At 42.4% G+C, this 18,621-nt stretch overlaps 1 long non-coding RNA gene across 1 annotated transcript in view; it reads left to right on the forward strand.

The window, feature by feature from the left end:
• Positions 1–10,730, forward strand: part of LOC135981698 (uncharacterized) — a 52,758-nt gene extending 42,028 nt beyond the window's left edge. The window contains exon 5 of the long non-coding RNA XR_010598833.1: positions 1,008–10,730. This is a non-coding gene — a long non-coding RNA (uncharacterized LOC135981698). The remainder of the gene's footprint in view (positions 1–1,007) is intronic.
• Positions 10,731–18,621: the final 7,891 nt, after the last annotated feature.

An 18,621-nucleotide genomic window follows, 5' to 3' on the forward strand; every position in this document is an offset into this window, starting at 1 on the left:
AATGATGACTACTGAGCCTTGTTGAAACTTGGTGGGATAATTCTTGTAACTGGACAGATGGAAGAGAAAGTGGAGTGGTCTTCTGTGTCCAAAGAGTTAATATTGCCAGGGATTCAACAATGAGGATGATGGTGAGGAACATGAAATTTTATAAGTGATTGGAAATATTAACTGATTGCAACTAAGTATTTTCAGCCTACATACTAAGGGCAAGATTGGCCCTGCCTCACATGCATGGCAAATTCCAGAATGGAATGGGGGGAAGCAGCCTCCATGGGACTGCTGCTACTGCTCCCATGCAGGTGGGTGGGGAGTGGGTGAGCCTTGACTTTACCCTCCTCCCCAGTATGTGGAACTGGCATAGAGGGGAAAGTTAATTGCTCCCAATATAGACCAGTAGCCAATGGCTTCATCCCCAGAACACGGGGGCAATTAGGGAGAGAACTGTGATTCAGGGGATGTCTACACTGGAACTAGAGGTGTAGTTTCCACTCAGATAGACATACCCATGCTAGCTCTGATTGAGCCAGCGTGCTGAAAATAGAAGTGCAGGCACCCTAGGATGAGCAGCAGGATGGACTACTTACCTGAGTACAATCCTGTCAGAAAACTATGTACCTACTCAGGCAGTTAGCCCATCCCATTGCACTGCCCATGACTATGTACCTATTTTTAGTATTCAAGCTCAATCAGAGCTAGTATGGGTATGTCAACTCAAGTTGGGAATTACACCTCCTGCTCCAGTAGACATACCCCACAATTTCCTCTCTGGTCATCTCCTGGGGCAATGCAGCTATTATGTGTTGCCTCTTAAGGCAAATTGTGAAGTCTTGCCTGCAGCTGTTAGTTTTGTCAAGTAAATTTCCCTGACCAAACACAGACAAGACAGAAGAGGTGGGAAAGGAAAAGGAAGCTCAATTATGATCAAAGGCAGGTGGGTAATTGTGATGCTGTTAGCTGAGACCATGAGACCATAAGCTTCTTTTAACAATCTTTTCCATTTATAGGCCAGTTGATCCTTTACTTCTATTGCCATGGCAGCAACAGCACTGGAGGAGAGAGAACAAAAATTAATTCACCTGCACTACCCCTGGAGGTACTTGAAACCACAGGACACCATTTTCTTCAGGGATTTTAGTGCATCTACTAATCTACTGGTTAACAGATAACACTAAATACGCATCGAAAAGGTTCCTAAATTATAAAGATGACAACCCCTTTGTGATCTTGACAATAAAGAATTCAACCAGTGGGGAAGCCATCCTGGATCTTCTACTTACCCATAAGGAGGCACTGATTAAGAACACAGTAATATTTGCACTTCTGTAGTGCTTTCCATCAGAGCCTCTCCAATCTCTTGGCAAGCATTAATGCATTCAGCTTCACAGCACCCATGTGAGAAAGGTAATAGGGTACCAGTGACCATGAGCCTTTTGAATTTAGCATAGTAAAGAATAAGTTCACAGGAGACAGCAGTGCAAGGATAATAGATTTCAGGAAGGCGTAGTTTGGGGAATTAAGAAATCTAGTGAGTGAGTGAGATGAGATGAGATGGTGGGAATGTTAAAATTTACTAGTGTGGAAGAAAGATGGAGAATCCTGGAAGACATCATAATTAAGGCATAACAGACCATAAATCCTCAGAAAAAGAAGAGGAAGGGATATAGAATGGGTTCAGCAGAGACAGGCAGAGGAGAATTTTCAGGAAAAAGCAAGGTTCCCTTACCCTGGCTCTGAGGGTGGATTCCCCAGGTCAGAGAAGTATGCTTTTTACTCTTTTTGCTTATTATGTTACCTTGTTTTGATATCTATTTATGAAGATTCTCCCATGCTAAACAGACATTCTTGCCTGTTGCTGTACTGTTTGGCTTTTGCTCAGCCCCAGTTTGCAGTCACATGCTTACTCTTTTTTTCTGAGGCTGCAATATTGTAAATGGAAAAATTATATTAAAAAATGCTTTTCTCTCTTCAGTTTGTGTGACCCTACATTGAGCAGAACTGGGCAAAACATTCAGAATAAACCTACCACTTAAACCCATTGCTTAAATCAGCTTCTCTACCAGGTGACTGGAGGATAGCTAAGGTAATGCCCATTTTTTTTAAAAAAGCTCCAGAGGTCATCCTGGCAATTACTGGCCAGTAAGTCTAACTTCAGTACCTGACAAATTGATTGAAACTATAGTTAAGACCAGAATATTCAGACACACAGATGAACAGGATTTGTTGGGGGAAGAGCCAACATGGCTTTCGTAAAGGGAAATGATGCCTCCCCAATCTATTAGGATTCTCTGAAGCGGTCAACAAATGTGGACAAGGGTAATCCTGTGGACATAGTGTACTTGGACTGTCAAAAAGCTTTTGACGAGGTCCCTTAAGCAAAGTAAGCAGTCATGGGATAAGAGGGAAAGTCCTCTCGTAAATCAGTAACTGGTTAAAAGGCAGAAAACAAAGAGTGGGAATAAATGGTCAGTTTTCAGAATGGAGAGAGGTAAATAGAGGTGTCTGCCAGGGATCTGTACTGGAACCAGTACTGTTCAACATATTTATAAATGATCTGGAAAATGGGGTAAACTATGATGAGTAATTTTTTATCATTAGCGAACTTTGCACAAGTTAGTTAAGTCCAAAGGAGACTGCAAAGAGTTACAAAGTAACAAAACTGGGTGATTGGGTAACAAAATGGCAGGTTACATTCAATGGTAATAAATGCAAAGCAGTGCACATTGGAAAACATAATCCCAGCTATACGTACAAAATGATGGAGTCTAAATTAACTGTTACCACTCAAGAAAGAGATCTTGGAGTCTTCGTAGATAGTTCTCTGCAAACATCTGCTCAATGTGCAGCAGCAGTCAAAAAAGCTAACACAGTCTGAGGAACAATTAGGAAAGGAATAGATAATAAGACAAAAAAATCATAATGCCACTATATAAATCTATGATATGCCCACATCTTGAATACGGTGTGCAGGTCTGATCACCTCACCTCAAAAAAGATATACTAGAAATCTAAAAGGTACAGAGAAGAGCAACAAAAATGATTAAGAGTATGAAACAGGTTCCATATGAGGAGAGATTAAAAAGACTGGGACTATTCATCTTGGAAAAAAGACGACTAAGGAGGGATATGATAGAGGTCTATAAAATCATGAATGGTATGGAGAAAGTGAATAACAAAGTGCTATTTGCCCCTTCACATAACACAAAAACCAGGGGTCACCCAATGAAATTAATAGGCAGCAGATTAAGAACAAACAAAAGGAAGCACTTCTTCATACAAGGTACAGTTAACCTGGGGAACTCATTGCCAGGGGATGTAGTGAAGGCCAAAAGTTTAACTGAATTAAAAAAAGAATTAAGTGAATTCCTGGAAGACAAGTCCATCAATGGCTATTAGCCAAGATGGTCAGGGATGCAACTATGTGCTCTGGGTGTCCCCATGCCTCCGACTGCCAGATGTGGGACTGCATGACAGGGGATAGATCACTTGATGATTGCCCTGTTTATTCCCTTTGAAGCATCTGGCATTGGCCATTGCCAGAAGACAGGATACTGGGCTAGAGGAACCATTTGTCTGATCCAGTATGGCCGTTCTTAAGTAAATCCAAAACATGAATCTGTAGCCTGCCTTTGGGTTTTGCTACAAACTTGAAACTCTATTTTGTCACATGGTTTATAAATCTGAGTTGAGTTTGAAGGGACCTGGGTTGACCTGGTGTTGTATATGGGAACTATTTGATACTCAGAGGCTTTCCATAACTTTGACCTGAAACAACAACATACTTGGCTGAGTTCAGTGATATCCCCAAGGGTTGTTTGAACCCAGACAAAAATCCTCACATTAACCCTGTCAATCAAATTTCTCTGAATTCTGCACAGCTCTAGTGAATAGGGCTATGGCTTTTGGAAACGAATATCTAAGTGTCTGTCCTGAAATTCCATACTGAAAGTTGAGAAAATCAGACACTGCCCTTCTATAAACAAACATCTCGTTTACTGTATGTGTGTGGAGTAATAGTGACATCCTGTGGCCAGTTTTGATTAGTCCTAGGAATGGACAATCTGCAGATAAAGAAAGCTACTCCTGTACTGTTAGCTGCAAGGATTAACTAAAAGATGGAATGAAGAGAGAAAAAGAGAGGAAGCTCCATCCTTCCTTAATCTAGTTCTAAATTTCAAAGCAAAATAAATTAGTTATGACACAGTTGTTTTTAGTCATAAACCAAACATTCTGGCCCCTTTGCTCATTTAAATGTAAAGTGCATTAAACCTGCTTTAGGAAGCCAAGCATAGAAATTAATACTGATAGGAGCTGCTGGGTATAATGATGGTAATAGGGAAACAGGGGAAGGAGAAGCCATTGGTGAGTGGGGAGGAAGGAGTGTATGAGATCATTCTCCTAAGCCTTCTGAGATGATCCAAATAAGCCAGCTATAGATGCAGCACTGAAATGGAAAAGCAGTTTCATTTCCCAAGAACATTATATTTTGATGTTAAGAGGCACAGCTGTTAACAATGAAGCAGGTTTAGGGAGGAAGAGATTCTTATCCATTGACCTATTTCTGCTGACGTACAGCAGAATTATACTGTCAGGTGAGTCAGATATAAGGCTTGCCCAGAGGGGATACAATTCTTAATATACAGAGGAATTTAAGAGAAAAAAATAAAATAGGTGTAGGGTAGCCAATAAATTGCCAATGAAGAAAAATGCAGCAGAGCAGAACAGCTGGCTGGAGCCCAGCGGAGAAAATGCTACACCTGAGAGATCACCCTTCTGTGATACAGTATTTCAAAAAAAAAAAAAAACAAGGAGCCATTGGAGTTCAAGGAGAGGCTGATGAGAATCAAGGTGATTTTTAACTGTTATTTATTGCCTCCATTGTGGTAGCACTCATGATGTGGTAGGCACTCCCCCAACACTGAGGAAGACATGGTTTCAGCCCTGAGGAGTGTCCAGTGATATTTTAGGTGACAGAGGGAGGAAGATGGAGTTTGGTGTGGGATTGTGGGCTGGGTTGGGAAGTGGGAAGAAAAGGCTGATAGGTATAGAAGGGACTTGGAGGGAGAAGGATTTCCTATATATATAGAGAGAGAAGTGTTGGATCAGGGAGAAAGTGAGGTTGTGCTGTTTTTTAGTGACTTCGGTATTCCTGTAGAAGAGAATTCTTCCAGGCTAATTCAAGATTGTGTGGGTGTCATGACAAGCATGGCACTGCCCAAGAAGCATATGGCTCAACATCTAGCTGGTCACACTGTAACCTGGTATTCTGGTGGGGACTGGAGGTTGTGGAGGGTGTAAAGGTTACTCCTTTATCATTGGCTGTTAGTTGGGGATCACAGTACATCTTTACTATTAGGATGAGAGACCTGTTTTAATGGTGTATCCTCAGAATCCAATGGAACTTTTGAGCTTCCAAAGGACTGTGCAGGAGAATACCATTTTGACAAACCATCATGCTTTTGATGCAGTGGCAGAAAATGATAGTGATTTTTTTTGGGTCCAACTATTGATTCTACAGCCTGTAGCCATCTGGGGTAACACAGGGGAGATCCACAAGATCCAGAGGAGTTCCTGGTCACTATGGCTTATCATTCCTGAATGAAATCGAGGCACGGATGGTTCTTCAGCCAGATAACCCAATTTCCAATTTTGCATGACAAAGCCCACACCCTATGTTTGTTAGGCCTTGTTAGCACCAAAAGGTGAAATTAAATTAAAAATAAATTGTGGGGAGGTTGGGATTTCTTGGGTTGATTGTTAAATTTCCTTGTTGTTCTTGGTGCTTTTCACCATGGCTTACTATTGCCCTCCTTCCCCACATGTACTGCTGTTCCTGAGATCAGAACCAGAAGTCTTTTCATCTGCTTTTGGGGCTCCTCTAACCTCAACAGAGCTTGTTTTACAAAAGAGTTTGATGGATTTGTAGTACTGTATTGGCCGCTGCAACAAAATGACATGCTAGCTCACCACTGATATTTGTTCCTACCCCCTTCTAGGCTTTTTCCTTTGTTTGTTCGCTTAGGTATGTGATGTCTTCCTGATTCAGAATTGGTTTGTAGGCAAAAACATATCCACTTGAATCCTAAGTATTTTGATTTGTTGACTCTTGATCTCCAGATATTAATATTAGACAATTAATGGTGTAAACATATCAGATTTAGAACTATATACCTCACTATAAAACAAATGTGCATAAATTGTCATGAAAATGGAAGAAAAGCATACTGGAATGGACAGAGGCTACGGGAGGCTCTTAGAGATCAGCTGTTCTACACTTAGGGTATGTTTGCACTTCTAACTGGAGATATAATTTCCATCTCAAGGAGACATACCTGCTCTAGATCTGACTGAGCTAGCATGCTAAAAATAGAGTGTAGCCACATCAGTGTGAGGGGCTAGCTGCCCCAAGTTCTTTCTTCGTGTGTTGAATGGGTACATACCCATGGTGTCTAGCCCCTCTCGTTACTTATGCTGCGACTGCTACACTGTACTTTTAGCATTCTATTTTGATCAAAACTAGCATGAGCATGTCTCCTCCAGCTGGGAATTACACCCTCATCTTGAAGTACAGACATGCCCTAAATGATTCTTACTCTGATGAATCTACCTGCAGCGCCTTGTGCACTCTCTCTTGTTCCCACTCCATCCCCAGGTTCCAGTGTCATGGGAAAAGCAAGGAAATAGCAGCCATTATAAGTATAGAGAGGATGATCTTATTATATTGCATGCAGGTTGGAAGGGATTTGAGAATTTCTTATGGAGATCAGCATTTTACCTGTTTGCTCTGAGATATATATTTCTTCACTAAAGCATGGCCTAGAGTCCCTGAGGTCCAAAATGGAGTTGTCATCAGGAAACAATGGGCTCATCAGGGTAAATAATATTTCACCCCCCAGGACAATCGGAGATGAGAAGAGGTGGAAGTATAACCCACTGGTGAGCGTATGTTACATGTCCCTCTTTGTGCCTGATCCACAGAGGATAAGAGTTTGTTATGGCCCCCAGCTACAGAGCCTGGCTCTCTAGCTCAAGCTGTTGAGACTTATGCATTGAGCTCTGGTGATCCCCAGTTAAATCCTTGGTGTTAACCAAGATGGAGGCTATCACACATGCTTTTAAAGTCCCCCAGCCAAAAGCATTGTTTCACAGGCATCTTTCTCTCTCACCTCACCTGTAGCTCTAGAACTACAATAGCCTCCTTTAATCCTGTCTGGGGGAGACAGAAGGACAGAATCCTCCAAGGACAAGCTGGAGATCTATATTCCCCAACCAGTCCTGGAGCTCCACAGCACTGGTTCACAGAGCATCCAAAGCAGTGGTGGGCAACCTGCGGCCTGCAAGCCACATGCGGCCTGTCAGGGTAATCCAGGTAATCAGGTTCCTGTGGCCCGTGCCGCTTCCCACAGCTCCCATTGGCCAGGAACAGAAAACCGCGGCCACTGGGAGCTGCGGGTGGCTGTGCAAATGTAAACAAACAGTCCGGCGGTACGCTAGTGGATTACCTGGACGGGACGCAGGTTGTCCACCACTGGTGTGAAAGTTTTTAATTGCCTATTGGTGCAAAAACTTAAAATGATAAAAATCAAATAAAATAGAGAGTATTATCCATCAAAATAAACAACAAATAAAAATCAAATCTTTTCAGGTTTAAGTCTGTAGCCTGTTGGGCTACTGATGATTGATTCAATCACCAACATATCCAATATAATCAATTACACAAAATATGGAGTGCCAAATATCTACCTGGAGTTACACTAGGGTAGGAATTTGACCTATCGTGTGGTAGATTTCAGGATTTGCAAAAGATCATGCTCCAGGAAAGATCACAGAAGAAATGCAGCAGCAGCAGCCTGGTGCCTAGCTTACTTTCAGTCTATTAGCCAAGTTTCCCCTTTGTCGTGAAAGATGGTAGTAGCTCTAGTAATAGATACCTGACATTGCTTTCTGCTTAAGTTGGTTCATCATTTACTGCCCGTGTGATAACCAGAGCGTTGGAAATGTATGTATTAGGGTAGGATGTGAAATCTAGCGATTCAGTGAAGGTTAGAAAAATCCTGACTGAGTTGTAGCAAGAAAACAGCTTGTTAAATGCCAGCTGAGGCAGAAGGTTTCGTCTCATTGGAACTCTACTTATTCTATGCTTGAACAGCTCTTGGAACAGCAGGATCCTGAGTACACCTATGTATACAAAAGACAGGCCTGGTAGATGTTAAACTGGCATTCATTTATTGGAATCCATTTTGGCTACTCTTCTTATTTCTCTCCTGGGAGGTCATTGTTGGTGGCATCTGGGAGTTAGATACAGTCCTGTTTCTGACACCTGCACCTCTTGCTTAAAGGCCAGCTTGACAATAAAGGGGACACTTTTGTCTAGCATTAACAAAAGACACGTTTGCAAGAACATGGATTTCTTTATTATTATTATTATTATTACCCCGAAAAATACCACTGTGTTTGATCTGTATTTCACAGGATAAAGTGAAACCATGGGATGAATGCATCAGTCCCTGGAAGGCGAGTCCTGTAAACAAATTAATACAACCCAGGTCTACCTCCTCTACACTTTGATTCTCTTCTTGTGCAGTTTATTGATTGATATACCGCAGGGAAGAGATTCCTCTGACTCAGACACTAAGCAAGTTCCTAAGGAAAATATCAGCTTTAAAAAGGGAGCAGAGGAAAAAGCAGCAGTAGCAAAAATAGCTAATCTCTCATTTACAGGAGCTGCTGAACATCTGGATAGTGTGAGGCACCTTTAATCCCTGGAGTGCAGGAAGAAATCAGCACCAAAGAGCAGCCCATGCTAATGCAGTGTCATTAATTTGCATACACTAGAAGGATGTATGTTATACATCCATATGGGTACCACTTTGCACTTTGTACCTCCAGAGGACACTGAAGGAATTAATCTACTGAGACTGAACTGCTATAGGGGCTAACGCAAACAGTACAATCATATTAAAATATGTATGCTGTCTATTTAACAATACACACTGGTTTAAAAAGATCAAGTGGCCTATATAAAATATCACACAAATGCCTGATGTCTGTCATGCTGCTGCCTAGAAGCAGCCCTTCTTAGGCTCATTGTATATGGTAGGCAATCTACAGACGTTTAGATCCAGCACTACTATATACATATGAGGGGAAGAGTAAATCTTGTGCCTAATATAATGGTGCAGTAGTTAGATGACAGGGAACCCGTCTGTAAAACTTTTATTTAGGCAAAAACCTTTTTATTTATTCTAAAGGGACACCACCAACAGAGGGGGGAAAAAACAAAGATCCATCCGGCTCCCCAATACAGGGTTGAGACTCTCCCCATTTATTACCACTGCTTTAGTTCTCACTCTCTCAAGGGTCTCTGCCACAAAGACCATCTTTCTGAATGAGGAAGACTGAACAAGGGTCTGTTCCCAAGGCCAACACCGTTATTGCTTATTATTAATAATAATACTTAAGACTTCCATAGTGATTTTCAAGGACTAGATCGGAACATGTTTTATAAAGGTGGGGAAGGATTAATATCCCTGTTTTATCGATGGGGAAACTGAAGTTAAGACTCACATTTTCAAACTTGGGTGTCTAAAACAAGGCACCTAAATCCATATTTAGGTACCGAAGTAAGTGGCCTTGATTGCAGGGGCTGAGACCCAGCAGCTCCTTTGCTATGAACTGTTACTCATGGCCCCCATGATGTTATTCCTCATTTGCACTGGTATTATTTAGATCAGAATATGTCCCAGTGATTATCTGTCTGAATGGTCTACACTGAGATAGATCAATCTATACTATATAGCCATAACAAGTATGTCTGCTCTAGAAATAGAGATGATAAACCAGAACGGAACACTAATACAGAAGAAAAAATACTTGCATATATAGAAAATTACTACAAAACTGAACTGTATTAAACAAAACCCCAGTAGTTTTTTCTTTCCCTATTGCTATAGGAAGGCTCATCACTGAGATGCACGTCACATAGGAGGCAATCTCTGGTTAACACTCCCGAAACTTGGGGAAATTGCCAACAGTCAGCCTTTTTAGTCCCAAAGGGAGGAGAGAATTGTTAAGGACTCCAAGCTTGGATTAAACTATTCAAAATGTTGTAATTTTCTCTTCTACATCAGTGAGTCAGATCACCCAGAAATCCTTTGGCTTAGAGATTCAAGTTTCCACCAGTGAGCAACCACGCACCCTTTGAGTATGTTTTCCAGCGCCAGGATAAACTGTTGAAGCAGTCAGACTCTGGCCAAAAGATGTCTGGAATGAGCATCCCTGGGTTTCCTTGAGAAGCCATGTGGATATCTCAGATACTGCACCCTGCAGAACTCCCTCACAAGAGATGAGGCTTATGCAAGTCCCCTATAGATCACTGTTCTTCTAACCTTGTCATGGTGGATGTTTGTATGTTTCAATAAACTGAGAAAATTTACATAGAGGCACCAAAAAGTGATAAAATGACCACATTGTGACACAGCGACTCTCAAATACCTTCACTGCTTGGAAATGTCGCTAGTAAAAAACAACTCAATGCAACACAAGAATACCTAATTCAGTGGGAAACCCAAAGACTTGCAGAACAAAGAGCTACAAAGTCCCAGCGTAGGGAAAACACACACACTGCTCTGACAATGGGAAATGAGCCCAAAAGCTGCAACTCTCACTCCTTGCAACCTGATTTCCCTGGACAAAAGGAACGTATAATGTTTGACTTGCCATACTTGCTTTTGTAGGTCCCAAAAGACACATTGGAAGTTACAGCACACAGCACTGCCTCACTTGATGATGAAAGAGGCGCTCCTAAGCCACCATGAAAAGGCAAAACAAATTGTGGGCCAAGACACACCTTACTCCTCTGGCGGAAGAGCAAATTCAAGCCGAGGTAGATAAAATGGCCAACTCATGCATAATGTGCATTAAAACCTATATTGAATGACCTCTCTCTCCCTTCCTGAACTGAAATGTTGGAATAACAATAAGTGATATTTATAGAGGCCTACGTTTTCCAAAGTGATTTTGTGGTGCCCAGCGCGAGACACCTCAAAGAAGCCTGATTGTCAGAAAGCGCTGAGTAACCATCCTCTGAAAATCAGGCCCTTTTAATGTATCCCAACCTGGGCATCCAAAAATCACTAGTCACTTTGGAAAATTTAAGTCATAATACCCTTCATGGAAAGATCCGGAAGCACTCTTCACAAATTGTGAATGATGATGATATGAGAGCTATTTGATCGCAGAGTCTTTGTTTCAAGCCATGGTGTGTCCTGGATGTCAGAATCCTGTTCTAGAGTATTCAATTCCATAGAAATTTCTTTACTGGGTAGAAGCACATGGACAAGAGAGCATTGCCTCAATTTAACCACTCATTCCCCTGGTTTTAGTACACAGACCAAGTACTTTTGTGTCCATGGACACACAGAACTAAGTGATTCCTTTAATAGCCAAGAAGAGTTGATTTGTAAAGCCCAATGGGTTTCTTTTTTGACTGAATACCCCAATGGACTTAATCAGACTCTAGGTTTGGCCATAACAAGTTCAATAGTTGCTATTTGCTCTTAGATCTTCAGCTTCATTAAATATAAAAGTTTCAGCTTTTGTTAGCAGTTAGTTGTATCTAGATCTATAATGGCTGTTATATCTGTCTAAGAAGAGACACAAAACTGAGGGCCTGACCACTTGTAGTCATTAAGGATCCCATGGCATATTTCATAAGGGTAGAAGTGTTAGCGCTAGTCACGACCAAATTACAGTTTGAGTAGCTATATTCTCCCCCACCTAAAATGCATCCCGCAGTTTCAACACTGGATACAGTATGTTTCTTCTTTTCCCTGTTTATAATGTAACCCTTCTGCCAGGTGGAGCCAGCAGCAACCAGGGCTGGGTTCAATATGTAGGGGTTCCTTTCCATTGATACAACACAGAACCATCTCGAGCCCCCACCCAGTAACCTAGGAAATTTATACACCACCCCTGGGCGTCTCTGAGAGACAATATTTCCCCACTCACAAGCACAGAGTCTGAGTGGAGAAAAGAAACTTTTAATAAAAGGAGGGAAGTAACTCAGAGATAATTTGGGAAAACACCGCAAACAGGGTTCATAAACATAAACCATGAGTAAAAGACCACCCCCAAGTAGGTTGGGCAGTGTCCTTTTCCCCGCAGGTTCTTAAGTTCAGCAACCCAAAAGTCCCTTTCACATGCCCGATCCTTCTCTGCACCCCACTCACAGTTGCTGTCCTTGGTCAGTGCAGACCCAGAGTCCACAGGTGCATCTGCAGAGTTCACCTTCCCCCTGGGTGGGGTGAAGAGGTACCTTACTTGTGCCACACCTCTCTGTCAGCCACCCTGTTGGCCACTCATCACGCCTCTCAACCAGCCACCTTGCTGGCCACTCATCATGCCTCTCCGACGCAACTGTCACTCGTTCATTAGTGTCAGTTGCCTTCTGCTGCCACCTGCCTCTCTGCTGTGACCTCTGCACATCATTTTCAGCTCTTAGTAGGCAGGGACGAAACACACACCTACCACAACTGATTTGAGCTCTGATCGGGTATTTAACATAACAAATAGGCTCCTAAGGAAGCCTATTTAGCTCTATTCTTTGAACAGACTAGGAAGGACCCTTGATGAGGGTATGTAGCCTCCTGGCTGAGATATCTGTCCCCACCCCTCTTACTTTCACAGGGTGCTGACATTCGAGTCCCTGGCTTAACAAGGATCTTTCAACTGAGGGTAGCCCCCTCCTTTGGGACAGGTTAAGCACAGTCCTGCTTTCCTGTATTCCTACAATAATTACAACACTGGTAACCATATTTCACTATCCCTGCATTCAGTACTAAGGTGATTTGTACTCAACACCAGCCAAAGTTGATCACTTTGACATTGCTGTATCTGCTGAATATGTAAGCAGAGCAGGAGCAAACTGTATTTATATAAACACACCCAATGTCTCTTCCCCACCCAGCTAGCTGTCAGGGAAGCATTCATTCAGACCCTGCTTACAACATATTGTGGTGGGGTGCTATCTAGTTGCCACATTCTACCCCAGATGTGGCCAGATTAAATGAACTCTGCATCTGAGTGCTCACATGCAGTGTGTTGGCATTATTATGACACAGACTGGCCCTGCCTTAGAACAAATATAAATGGCCAGATCAGAATTCTAAAGTTTTTGTGCTCCTCTGATAATACAGAATTCCCCTTTATTTTTATCTTGCCAGAAATTCTCCATCTGGCCCTTTGCCTTCAGCTCATAGTTTCCATTGGGAAAGAGAGGAGCTAGTTCTACCCTCTTTTATGTTGGTTCCTTAGGGAAGGCCATTCCCTCCATATCTGGAAGCTAATGCAGTTTCTAGGGGCGGAACAAGTTCTCTTCCCTTACCTCAGAGAAGTAGTTTTAATTTACTCCCTGTCCTGCTGAATGAGGCTATATTCTACTCATCACAAATATGGGCCATATTCTGGCATTGAGAAGCTTTCTGACTGTGACCCTAACAGCCCCCAGTACAAGAGGGCAAGGGCTTCACTGGTATCTGGTAGTGAGTTTCAGTTGGCTGACCAGTTCAGTATACCCCAACTCACTGATGCCATAACCTGTATCTAAAAGGTGTCATATAAGATATCAATAGAAAGCTAACATCATACTGATCATTAATATTATTGCATGGTGTATGTATGAAGGACAAATGCAAAATTACAAACAAAATTACAGAATATTGGAAACTCTGTTCTTAATGTGTGTGTTAATGTGTGTCTGCCCTCGCCAAAGGGATGTGGTTCTGCCACTTTGAAGGTACTTCCAAGAAACATTAAGAGACAATGGGAATGCATTTACATTAAAAGTAAACTAAACTAAAAAGGAGAGAAGCTAACCACTGAGCATCATGGCAGGGGGAGGAGATTGCAGGAACCAGTCAGTTTGCATTTTAGCAAACACCAGAAGAGGGAGAAACCAGCATGAAACTTCCTTCACCACGAGACTCCATGTATCCTTCCTTACAGCTTGAATGAGCTTTACTTTGGGGGAGGGATAACCTTCAGAAGAATCCATTTCAAAGGTCACTGGACTATAAAAGAGAGGGCCGACGAACCCCGAGTTATCTTTCACCTATAAAGACAAAGAAACCAAGTACTTTGGACTTTGTGGGAGATCCTGACCATGGGGGTGGTCAGCCATTTTGCTGGAAAGTAGTGTGGTAAGAATCTTACCTTGAACCTTTTGTTAAGTCTTAGTCTCTAGAAAGTATCAGAGGGGTAGCCGTGTTAGTCTGAATCTGTAAAAAGCAACAGAGGGTCCTGTGGCACCTTTAAGACTAACAGAAGTATTGGGAGCATAAGCTTTCGTGGGTAAGAACCTCACTTCTTCAGATGCAAGTACTGATTACTTGCATCTGAAGAAGTGAGGTTCTTACCCACGAAAGCTTATGCTCCCAATACTTCTGTTAGTCTGAAAGGTGCCACAGGACCCTCTGTTGCTTTTTACAGTCTCTAGAAAGTGTTTTTCACGTTTATTTGCTTGTAACTGTTGGGTGTGTTTTGTTATAGTGTTATTGTCTGTTAAAATATGTATATATTAAATCCAATATGTAGTTTGTAAATATATAGCAGCAATCCAAGATGGAGTTTGAACTGCCATCTTGTGACCGCCATCTTGTTGTTTACTGTTATCATGGCCCAGTCATAACTGGATCCAACTGGTTTTTCTCGCCACTGGCAACGCCAAGGACAATTTTACCTCAGACTGTTTCTCGCATTTGCTGGGACTGTACCATATTTTCCTGCCATTAAAGGCATGAAGGGACTGAACCCACTGAAAAGTGGCGCAGTCCATCCCAGTGACTGTCCATGAGTGGTTCAGGCCTTCACAGCACCAGTGTATCGTTGAAGGGCACCACCGTTCCTGAAGTGAAGAGAAAGGGAAGAAGACGTTCCATCTTACCTGCTCCTGTTCCTGGATACAACACTACCAGAGGGTTGCGGTTCACTTCTTCCTCCCTGAGACATCGAGGGACTCTCCAGTGCTCCTCCTGTGCGGGTTCCAATTACCCAACGAGTGTAGGTCCTGGATTTCACCGCCGCCATAGACGTGCTGACAAAATAGTGAGATAAATAGGGTTTTCTCAGTTGGGGGGTTATATGTGTTATTGCCAGGGTGATTTGTATTTTGAGCCTGAGCTTCATGCTCCTGTTTTAAGGCTGCTGTTTCACTGTTTTTGTATTGCTTACCTAGTTACAGTTCATTTACATTTACCCCTTTCCCTGATTTTGTCAATTTATCCCCCCCAATACACTTACCTGTTGTTTTTACCTTTACCTATTGCCAGTTTTTATTATTTGCACTACACATAGGGAAGAGGGAGGGAGACCAGGTACACCAGCCACCGGTGACAGACACGGCAGAGGGTGGGTCTGCTCTTCTAAGTAAAAGGGGCTTGTTTTACATCTTGATACCTACCTTATTATACATCTAGAGTTACCTTGGCTCCCCTTTGAGCTCACATAACCATTTCTATCTCTAGCCTTTATACCGGAATTCACTTAAAATCCTAACTCCTTTTGTTAATGAACTTGTTTTATTTTTAAACTGAACCACACCAATGCTGAGCTTGAACTGAAGTGATTGTTAATGCCAGTTAAAGTGATAAACTGTGTATTTTGTCTCTTTAGAGGAGCAAACGAACATTTCAATTACTCTGAAGGGCCCTGAAAAGGGCTGGGCACTGCAGAGCACACGGTTCTGGGAAAATTCAGGACAGGAGGGGTGTTCGGGTCATCTTGCTAGATCTAACCAAGGCTAGTGGAGGCCAGAGCATAGCTGTGGTGTAACAAGCAGGCTGCTGGAGTCAGAGTTGCTGGTCCAGAGCTACTTATTACATGTACATTCAGTGCATGCTGGTATGCTGGCAGGGAGCACCCAGACAAGGAAGCTATACCAGCACAGCATTTTAAGGCACCCAGGGTTACAAGGCAGGTGATGACAGAACCCCTCACTGGTCTGAATTGCACCCCAGACTGTGACACTGCCAATTTACCTTTCAGTTGGATAATACATGTTGAATATCCTACTATAAGCTTTCCTGGTGTCTCTTGAACACCGTTGAGAATTAGCATGTTTCACACCAGAGGTGGCTGCCTTTCTGAGGTGGATGACGTGAGCCATCTGTGTAGCTTGTATATTAGCTTTAGGGTCTGGTCCTGAGATATGCACTTGCAATGCTCATTAACTTCATTGAGAGTTGCAGGTGCTTAGCACCTTTTCTGATCAGTCCTTAAGCTGTACTTTGAGATGGAAGGTGCTATATAAAATGTATTAATTTGTGTGTGGAACAAATCCATTGAAATAAAGGAAAAGTCTGTGTAAAAATCTATGGCAGGATATAGTCCAAAGTTTGTAAAGCACCTTGAGAGTTTCCTCTCTGAAGAGTATCAGAGGGGTAGCCGTGTTAGTCTGAATCTGTAAACAGCAACAGAGGGTCCTGTGGCACCTTTAAGACTAACAGAAGTATTGGGAGCATAAGCTTTCGTGGGTAAGAACCTCACTTCTTCAGATGCAAGTAATGGAAATCTCCAGAGGCAGGTATAAATCAGTATGGAGATAACAAGGTTAGTTCAATCAGGGAGGATGAGGTGCTCTGCTAGCAGTTGAGGTGTGAACACCAAGGGAGGAGAAACTGCTTCTGTAGTTGGATAGCCATTCACAGTCTTTGTTTAATCCTGATCTGATGGTGTCAAATTTGCAAATGAACTGGAGCTCAGCAGTTTCTCTTTGGAGTCTGGTCCTGAAGTTTTTTTTGCTGTAAGATGGCTACCTTTACATCTGCTATTGTGTGGCCTGGGAGGTTCAGAGGGCTTAGAATAGAAATTGTAGGCACAGACACTGTGATGGAAACCCTGAGGAATGGACACTGGGACTGACTAAGTGAGGAGAATGGGACTGAGACAAAGGCAAGGAGTGGGGAAGAGGCAGGACTGGGACAGGGGCAGGTTGGAGAAGAATGGGCAGAAGGGGTCATGCTTGTAGGGAATGGACAGGAGAATCTGTGCCCACTAGCGCACACACCCCTCCAGAGCCTAGAATGGAGACCAAGATTCCTGAGTCTCACCATTCCCCTGCTATCAATAAATATTTGTGAAACCCACTGGCAAAGTGTCCCGTCCCCCTCTAGTGTGTTCGCATAAAGTATTACAACCTACTACTGCTATCAGTTACTCCGTTAGCTGTACCAGACATCTGGGTGGTGGATCTAATGGTCCCAAGCCTACTGATGACCCATGTGGATGTCAATATGATGACACATGATGAAATTTGTATTTTTTCTTTTTTTCCACACACACAAACTATGTTAAAAGAATGTTATTAAGGTTGCGAAGTCAAGCATCCAAAAATTAGGAAACACCAGAATTAAGGTTGTGTGTGAGCATTATGATAAACTGTTTAATTACATGATCACATTCTATTTTCCCACAGGATCCCTTCCTGATTCAGTGCACAGGATGCACCTGCTCTGGGAATGAATTGGGGTTGTGTAGTGAAAGAAGGCTGTGCTCTGTAGTACCCCCTACTTTATTTGTTGCTGAAATGTGAAAGCATGTAGTGAATGAGGCAAGGGACTGAAGGAAGAGAAGGGAGAATCTCATGGTTATGACAATTGAATGCTGCTCTGGAAAATTAGATTCTATCCCTGCCTCTGCCAGATTGTTCTATTTGATGTTGGGCAAGTCACTTAGCACCAGACTTTTCACAGGTGGTAACTGATTGTGTGTTCCTCATTTTCTGGGCGCCAATTTGAGATCCCAAGCGCTCACACCGGAGCTGTGCTTTGAACATATAAAATGCTATCTTTCTGTGCCTCAGTTGCCCCTCTGTAAAATGGGGATAATACCATCCCCCCTTCCCAACCTCGCCGGGGTGTTGGGAAGATAAATTAATTAATATCTGTGAAGCACTCAGCTACTGTAATGATAAGTACAATAGAAAAGCCCAGGCGTAAATAAATTCTGTCTTCAGAGCAAGATTTAAATAGTGTGCAGTAAATAAAATATGGGGCCACACACCGAACAACAAGAAGAAAACAAAATATGGAATAGCTGCTCAGTAATAGAGCACGGTACATTCTGTGCACTGAATGACCCTAGGGTCCTGTGGAAAAATAAACGTAATCATGTAGTTACAGACTGTTTCATAATGTATACACAGAAGTGCGGACAAGTTTAGGTTGCACAGGTGCTTTAACTGGCATTTCCTATCTTTTGAGTGCTTGACTCTGCATCTTTAATAATGGTCTTTTAATATGTGTGTCTGTGTACTTCAGTAATGTGCCGTATGTTGTGGGGGTGGGGGAGAGAAAGGATCTAGAATGCAAACGGCAATTTCTGTATCCAAGTGCAGTTCATCAGTCCTGTAAAAGTTGTGCCATCCCATTTCTACTGAAAACATATTCAAATGCAATGAACATACTTCTAAAGTTATGTCAATATAAGGCAACCTTAATACAGGTGATATCTACAAGCATCACAATGAAAGAAAAATATGGGGAATTTAAGAGACAAGGGGGGAAAAAACAGAAAATGATGAACACAAATCCATGCAACCTGAAAAGGGAAATCATGAAATAGCTT

This window comes from Chrysemys picta, chromosome 2 (genome assembly GCF_011386835.1).
Source record: "Chrysemys picta bellii isolate R12L10 chromosome 2, ASM1138683v2, whole genome shotgun sequence".
Classification (NCBI taxonomy): Eukaryota; Metazoa; Chordata; order Testudines; family Emydidae; genus Chrysemys; species Chrysemys picta.